Genomic DNA, 8,647 nt, shown 5'->3' with positions numbered 1-8,647 from the left:
CTGTGTGTGTGTGTGTGTGTGTGTGTCTGTGTGTGTGTGTGTGTCTGTATGTAAAATGTTGCTCAGCTCACACCTTTCATCACTATACCTATTTTCCCAAGACTAGCTGGAGCACTCTATTGTCTGGGTCTAAGACAATAGCCATTTGCACAGGAAGAAAGAAGTAAACAAGAAAACCAAACATCAACAAATGATGGTGAAAAATGGGGGTCAGGGTACACTGTTGTTTGGAATGTAAATTAGTGTGAACACTAAAAACATAAAGGGGCTGGTGAAAACCAAACACACCAACAAACAAAGAAACATAACCACCACGTGCCCAAAGTGATCAGAACCAGCACATCTTAGCTGGGTCTGCACACCAAGCTGCTGCTGCAGGCCCCTGAGCCTGACAGGACCTTGACTGCTGCTGCAGGTCCCTGAGCCTGACAGGACCTGTGATTGCTGCTGCAGGCCCCTGAGCCTGACAGGACCTGTGACTGCTCAGCTAAGGCTGCTGAACTAGGCCCTAAGATGCCAGATACTGACGGCCACTGAAGGCCGACCTGGGCCAGTGAGCCCAAGGTCTTTTTCTCCCACAAATGAAAATTAAAGGGATGGACTCACATGGGTATATATACAAAGCAGAGTCAGGCTTTATTAAAAGTTACAGAAAATAGGAATAAAGGAAAGCGAGAAAAACCCCCGAGTGGAAGGGGCTAGGAAGAGACCGTTGGATTTCTGTTGTCTAGGGGTTGTCATTGGACCATGGTGGAAAATGCCCAAAGGCAGAGGTCATTCCTACTGTGTTATCCTTTTCCTCTGAGTTATCATGGGCTGCACCAATGAAGGCTCCACATATATTAGGCCTGCCTCCCAAGCACAGCAAGGGCATGACCATGCATCATGCATGCATCACTGCCCAGTTACAGCTGGCTGACACCTCCCATGCCATCTCTGACTCTGGCTTGGTAGTGTGACTATCTGCTGTCAGTCACTCAGCGAGCGAGCGCTACTCCCTTCCCACCTTGTAGGTGGCTTGCTGGAAATCACATTAAGCTCTCAGGCATTGTAAGTCTTGCTCTTGATTCTCCTGGCCATTAGCTGTTGTTGCTACCTCTGACCTTGCAGGTGTCCCACATGCTGGTAGTTATATGAAGGTCTTTGTTCTCTCAGCTACCAAAAAGCAGCTGTGGTGTTCTTGGTGATCGTCTTGTTTGCGGTATGGTCTTTTGTGTTAGGGTTTCCATCGCTATGACAACGAGACACCATGACCAAGGCAACTTTTATAAAGGCAAACATTTCATTGGGGCTGTCTTACAGCTTCAGAGGTTTAATCTATGATCATCATCATAGCAGGGAGCATGGCAGTGTGTAGGCAGATATTCTGCTGGAGAAGGAGATGATAGATTCAAAGGCAACCAGAAGAGGTTCACAGCTAGAAGGACACTCTCTTCAGCAATGTGTGAAGCCTGAGCATGGGAGGAGACTTCCAAAGCCCACCCCCACAGCAACACACTTCCTCCAAAAGGCTTCATCTCCTAACAGCACCACTCCCTTTGGGCCAAGTATATTCAAACCACCCTTCAGGAATCCCTTTCCTGAAATAGGGCTGCCTTGTTGTCAACCATCCTTACTATACCTTAAACTATTGCAACTAGCTGCATGAGAAGTAATGTACTAAAGCAAGAATATGGTAATGAGCAGTCAGACCTAGAGTGTGTTTCCCAAAGGGGAATGCTCTTGAGGAAGCTATCCAGCATGCCTGCCATCACTGGCCATTTGTCTCTTATAATCCACATGGATACTTCACATCCAACTCTCTCTGTTCCTATCCTCAGGGTTCTTGGCTTCATTGTTTTAACTTTTACACTTCCTTTTTGTCTAACATCATTTACACTGTAGCCTATATAGGCCAATTGTAGTTTTGCCATTCGCCCTTTGCTCTTACTGCCTACTGTGATCTAACCCTGTCTCACCACCATAGCGATCTAACCCTGTCTCACCACTGTGGCGATCTGACCCTGCCTCACCACCATGGCGATCTAACCCCGCCTCACCACCATGGCACTATTCTTTCCACCACCACGATAGTGGGAACAGTCTAGATGTCCATCACCAGATTCATGGATAAAGAAAACATGGAAAATATACACAATAAAGTTTTATTTAGCCATTAAAAAAAAAGAAAATAGGATAACTGCAGGAAAATCATTTGAACTGGAGATAATTATAAGGTAAATCAGATTAAATTAAGTGTGGTGGTTTGAAAAGGTTTGTCCCCCATAGATTCGTGTGCTTGAATGCTTGGCCCACAGGGAATATCGTCATCAGGAGGTGTGGCCTTGTTACTGTGGAGCTTTGAGGCTTCCTATGCTCAGACTCCACCCACTGTGGAATGAGAGCCTCTTCCAGGCTGCCTTTGGATCAAGATGCAGAATTCTTGGCTCCTCCAGCACCATTTCTGTCTTGGCACTGTCATGTCTCCTGCCATGATGATAATGGACTGAACCTCTGACGCTGTAAGGCAACCCCAATTAAATAAATGTTTTGTGTTTAAGAGTTGTCTTGGTTATGGTGTTTTCTCACAGCAATAAAACCCTAACTAAGGCAGTAAAGCATTGTACTTTCTCTCATTTGCTGAATCTGGGGGTGGAGGTGGGGTTGGGGGTGGTATGAGGAGTGGGGGTGAGGGTGGAAATGATGTGAAAGCAGAAGGAGACTGTAGTGAGAAAGATAGCCTGTGTGTGTGTGTGTGTGTGTGTGTGTGTGTGTGTGAGTGTGTGTGTGAGTGTATAAGGAGGGATAATGCGGGATATTGTGATTATATTCATGAATTATTGTCACAAGGAAGCCAATCACTCTGTGGAAAGAATACATGCTAATCAAACTATAAAAAAGATGGTCGTCTGACCCTACCTACCAGAGCACCAAGGCCAAGAGATACCTCCTCCCATCTGTACATTTCAGACTCGTGAAAAGAACCTGTGAACTAGGAAGCGAACTACAATCTGCCTGTTCCAATAGGACCCCCGCCAGAGCAGTCTTCCTTCCCCTAGCCCAGACCCCTGCCCGTGACACTACAGATCTACAGGACTCCCATCCGTGACACTCCAGATATATGGGCTGCTGCTGGTCAGAGCTTCTTTCCACAGCTGTGTCCTTTAACTGGAAGAGGGAAGTGCATGCTCCCCTCTTCTGCCCACCTGGTGTGATTCCAGCTCCACCTTTCTCTTAGAAACCACTGCCTCCCAGCTTCTTCTCCCTGCAGCCTAACTCTGCATGTCGCTCAATCCTTCTTTCCCAGTACTGCAATGTCTAGCTACCACTCTGGGGCCCTAAGACTACCTGACCTTTTATGTCCTATATTGGCACTCAGTCAGGCAAAGACCTGAAAAGGAGGAAAGGTTTCTGACAACAAATGGCTTTTGAACTTGAACCACACAAGACCTCCCAAAGTTTCCTCTCCAGGTTGCCTCTATAATCTCATACACCATTTCCTAAAACGAGCAAAGTAGAAACATCTGCAGTGACAGGGCATCCAGGCTGGTGTGATCAGTGGTGTAGGGGGTCTTCAGGTCATTATGTACATTGCCCTTGACAGCATCCAGATTTCACAGCTCAGTGGCCTGGTCCCTTTTCAGCTTAGCCTAAGGCAACAGTTGTGTTCCTCACACACCCACACCCACAGTGTGCTACCTTACCACAGCCCCAAAAGCCACAGAACCAACCCATTATGGACTGAAACCTCTAGGGCTATTAGCCAAAGTCAACTTTTTATGTGTTGACTGTCTCTGGCGATCTCTACAGTAGCAGGAAGCTGACTAACACAGAGAGCCTGGCCTTACTCATTTTTCTCTTGGGACCTCAGGCAAGACTAGGTTTATTCTGCCTTGTGTGGGTGGGCCTCACTCAGCCAGGCCCAGAAGCGAGCAGAAGGAAAGGCTTGTGACAGCAAATGGCTTTGGGACTGGAACCACATCAAACCTCCTGCAGTTTCCTCTCAGTTGCCTCTGTGATCTCACACACCATTACTTAAGTTAACCTGCCCATCTATTAATCTGTTGATTGACCGAGTCTCCCATTGGTCCTGTCTCTCTTGCAGGACTGTAATTAATGACTTCCTTTAGTAGAGATGCTCGTAATCAGATGCTCAGACATGGGAGAGCTAAAGGGTTGTGAGGTGAGCCTGTCTACTTCTTGGTCCCCTTCACCAGATGACTGAGGGCTGAAGACCCAGCCCCAAACTTCACTTGTTCAAAGACAGGAACACTGCTGCCTAGCTCTCTCCTCAGCACTTTCCAATGTTCCAGAGTTCCAGAGTTATAGAGTATTCAGAGTCCTCCTCCACTCACTCATCACCCACCATTCACTCATCTCAGAACATTGCAGACATACACGAATGTATTCTTTCTTAAAAATCATGCATCCATAGGCACAGAAGATTCCTCTTGTTTTCTTTCTTCCCCAATCCGGGCTCCCTCCAAAGTTATCCAAGCTGTTCTCAGCTCAGTATGTACCCTTCCGTGTCTTCTCCAGTGCATGTACCACGTGAGTGTAGAGCTGGAGAGTGTGAGTGTTTCATAACATGGCGGTGTTTCGTGTCTTCTCCAGTGCATGTACCACATTGTGTAGAGCTGGAGAGACACGTGTGTTTCATAATGTGACAGTATTGTCACTGTTAATCAACAATTTCCTTTCCTCCCTGGAAAAATGGAGAGGTTTCTGTTCCAGAGAAGATGCATGTGAATGTACACACTGCTCTGCATTAAGCAATGACCTGACAGACATACACTTCTCACCTAGACAGCTGCAGTAACTTCCTAACCCTGCTGTTCCCACCCTCTACCCAAAACCCCACCAAATGGCCACCCCTGAGTAAGCCCCTCCCTGTAAACTGTAAGAGTAGATCCCCTAGTGCCTTATGGTGAACACCAAGTCACTCGGGCAAGGCTTACAGGAACCAGGATGCAGGATCGAGTCTGAGGCTGCTTTTGCCTCTCATCTTACTTCAGCCATCCCCAGTGCATCACAGTTCCCAGAATACAACACACTTGGCCCCACCTCCAGAGGCTTCGTGTCTTTACTTACCCTGCATGCCTGGCAAAAAAACCCTCCTAGCTTCTAATGCTCTGCTCACAGGGCATTTTTATCTGAATCCATGCTTAACTTCCCCTATTGAAGTGTTCTGGCCTTAGCTGGACACACATATTTAATCCCAGTGCTCAAAAGGCTGAGGCAGGAAGATTTCAAGTTCAAGGTCAGCATGGGCTATATAACACACCCCTGTCTGAAATATTTTATTACTTTTATTGATGTACTTCTTTCTTGCCCTGCCAGACAATACATAAAAGTCATAAAACCCTTATCTTATTTAATTTTTAAACCCTAGTGGCTTATGCGATAATACAACAGATAATTTATAGATAAAAATAACAAATTTATTTTGTATTTTTTAAATTGAGGCACGACTTGTTTGGTTCCAAATAATATTTAAAATAAAATTTAAAAAGATACTGACACTACAACAAGACGGAAACTTTTTATAGTAATTTTACCATAAGGCAAGCAGAAAGTGAAGAATTGAAAACTGGTAAAGCCTGGGGTAAAATTATTACGTTCACTGGAAAAGAGCTACAGGGTTGGTTTTCCAGCAGCCAATAGCTGAGCAGAAGCGTCCCAGAGAACTTTAGGTAAAGGAACCTGGCTGCGAGAAGTGAAACTAGACCTGATTTGCTTTTGAAACAGAAACTTCGAGCAGCCATACGCGTCCTTACCCATGCTGACTTGGGCAGAGCGACGTCTCTGCAGGAGTGCAGTCGCATCAGCTCCAGCTAACTGGTATGCCAGTCACCTCACACACCTTTCATAGCTTTGTGCTAAGAATGAAGTCTGCTTTCCCAGCTATTCTGAAAGATGGCACTAAGTGTTCTCAGCCATCATTATCTCAATGTGCTGAGAACACTGGAGTTAGTTTGCCCCCATGCAACTGCACACTACACCTGAGTGCCAGGCCCTTCCACACCATTCCTGGCAAACATAATTCACAGATAATCGGAGTTCCTGGAGCCCTTTCCCAGGGACTCATCCACCATGGAGCCTCACATCAGTGTATAGTCTCATAGTTCCATGTTCAGAGTGATGCCATTCACTCAGTGACAGCTAGGGGAGTTAGTGAGGACACAGCTTTTCCACTTCTATGACTTCTCCTCTTACCATATTTCCGACTACGGAGGACCATGAGAGCCTGATAAAATGCTGAGAACCTTCTCAGAGAGTTAGCCTGTACCTGATCTCAAGGCCTGGAGGCCACCTGAGGTCTACCCACATTAAAGTTCTCAACCTGGGAGAAGATGCAGCCTCTGGTACCTTCAACACCACTCAACTTTCTAAAGGGTCTGTTCTCTGGCCTTGCTGGAGAGCAGATCCTGTGCTTCACTGTCAGCAAGGGTGTGTTAGGCTCCTTCCAGAAAAACAGACTGCTCGGGAACACCCGTCCCCTTGTGGAGGTGGCACCCAGGCCCAGGTTCTCCAGAATCCTGAAACACAAAAGCTCTCCAGTTCTACATCATTGAACATGGCCAAAAGTAACTCGGGTCTGGAAAATATTCAAAGTAGGTGTAACCAAACAGATATGCCAACTGTTTTTCCTTTAAATTGGATGAACAAATGGAGAGAAAAGCTACTCTGGGTAATACAACCACCTGCAGTGCCTTCCAAGAAAAATTTGTTGAATTGCAAGGCATATATATAAATAACTAAAGAAATGTCTTATGTAGAAATATTAGACACTTTGCTGTTGAAATTGGGTGGAAAGTCTAGCAAAAAAAAAAAAAACAAAAAACAAAAAACAAAAACAAAAAACCCTAATTTGGATTTCTAATAACAACCTAAAGTCTATATGGGGTCCTGGGTTCAATCCTCAGTAAGAAAAACAAGAAAACTCAGTTACCTGTGAACCCATTCAAAGTGTAACGTTCCCAGTCAAAGTGTAGCACTCCCAACCAAACTGTAGTGCTCCCAACCAAATTATAATGCTCCCAACCAAACTATGATGCTCCCAATCAAACTGTAGTGCTCCCAAGGTTGCCGTGAGGAGGATCTGCAGATCCTCCTTTTCCTACTGCAAAATTTCTTATTCTAGTATTCGTTCTCTCCTAGCCTTCTCGTCCTTCCCAAGGTATCCAGAAGCTGCCCCATGCCCAACAGATTCCTTGATATTCCAGAAGAAGAGTCTTCTGAAAGGCCGGAGGTCTGGACTTTTGACCCTGATTTCTCATCTATAGGAAAGAGTATTTCTTATCATCCTATCTGTACCCTGCAGAAGAAGGCCTGGCACACCCAGCAGTCAAGGATGAACTATTAAAGGGAAAGGAGCTGGGGTAGACTTCTAGCGAAGGTGTCTGAAGGTTTCTGATTGGAGGAGTGAGAGTGCTTTCATTCAAGAAGGAGCCAATTCCTCTACCAGTTTCTTTTCCTGTTGCTGTGATAAAGCAAAAAGCTACTTAGGGACAAAGCATTTGTTCAGCTCACAGTTCCAGGTTACAGTTCATCATGGCAGCGGAGCCTCAGTGGTAGGAGCCTGAAGCAGCTGGCCACACGGAATCCACACATGGAAGAGCTCATTCATGTCTGCCAGTGCTCAGCTCTTCCTCTCCATTCCACACAGTATAGGATCCCTGCCCAGGGGATCCCGCCCAGGGGATCCCGCCCAGAGGATCCTGCCCAGGGGACCCTGCCCAGGGGATCCCACCCAGGGGATCCCACACAGTATAAGATCCCTGCCCAGGGGATCCCGCCCAGGGGATCCCGCCAAGGGGATCCCCACCCTCAACTAAAATAGGTCTTCTCACATCAACTAACAATTAAGACGATCCCTCACAGACATCCTCAGAGGCTAATGTAATCTGGGCAGTTCTTCCCAGCTGTGCTAGAGGCCTGCCCTCCTAGACACTGAGTTAACAACTGCTACAAACCACCACAGCCAGGCCTGACCTAGGAAAAAGAAGTTTCAGTTTGGACAAAAATAGAGGGAAAGAAAAGGGAGAACAACAAAAGGCCACGCTGACTTCTATCATCTGCCACATCCATAGACCCAGCACAGGGCAGAACTCAAGCTTTGGCAGCTCTTCCTCTGAGATGTTCTTTTCCCTCAGGCCACACACACACCCATGCCTTCCCTGCCGTGATAAACTGTACGTTCAAACCATGAGCCAAAATAAGGCCCTCCTCCATTAAAGTGCTTGTCAAATATTTGGTCACGGTGATAAGAAAAGTAACCAATATCAAAATTCAGGGTCCTAGCCAGATGTGGCGGAGCACGGGAAGCCCTAGCTCCTAGAAAGCAGATGCAGAAGTACTGCTGAGTGCTCAAGGGAAGCCTAGGCTACCTAGCAAGTCAGCTCCAGGCAAGTCAGGGATTGTAGAGCAAGACCCTGTACCATGACAAGACAGATAGACAGTCAGACAGTTAGACAGACAGACAGGCAGGCAGGCAGACAGACAGACATGCAGACAGACAGTCAGCCAGACAGTCAGACAGTCAGACAGACAGACAGACAGACAGACAGTCAGACAGTCAGTCAGACAGTCAGACAGTCAGACAGACAGACAGGCAAACAGATAGAAAGAGAGGAGAGAGAAGAGGAGAGGAGAGGAGAGGAGAGGA

The 8,647-nt window shown here is 46.6% G+C and overlaps 1 protein-coding gene across 2 annotated transcripts in view; it reads right to left on the bottom strand.

Annotated features, from left to right (window-relative positions):
* Window positions 1-8,647, bottom strand: part of Fgf2 (fibroblast growth factor 2) — a 59,989-nt gene that overhangs the window by 35,444 nt on the left and 15,898 nt on the right. The window lies entirely within an intron of this gene.

The sequence above is a fragment of the Mastomys coucha genome, unplaced genomic scaffold (genome assembly GCF_008632895.1).
Source record: "Mastomys coucha isolate ucsf_1 unplaced genomic scaffold, UCSF_Mcou_1 pScaffold17, whole genome shotgun sequence".
NCBI lineage: Eukaryota > Metazoa > Chordata > Mammalia > Rodentia > Muridae > Mastomys > Mastomys coucha.
The sequence above is the reverse complement of the archived record's forward strand: the minus strand, read 5'-3'. Positions and strand labels throughout refer to the sequence as shown.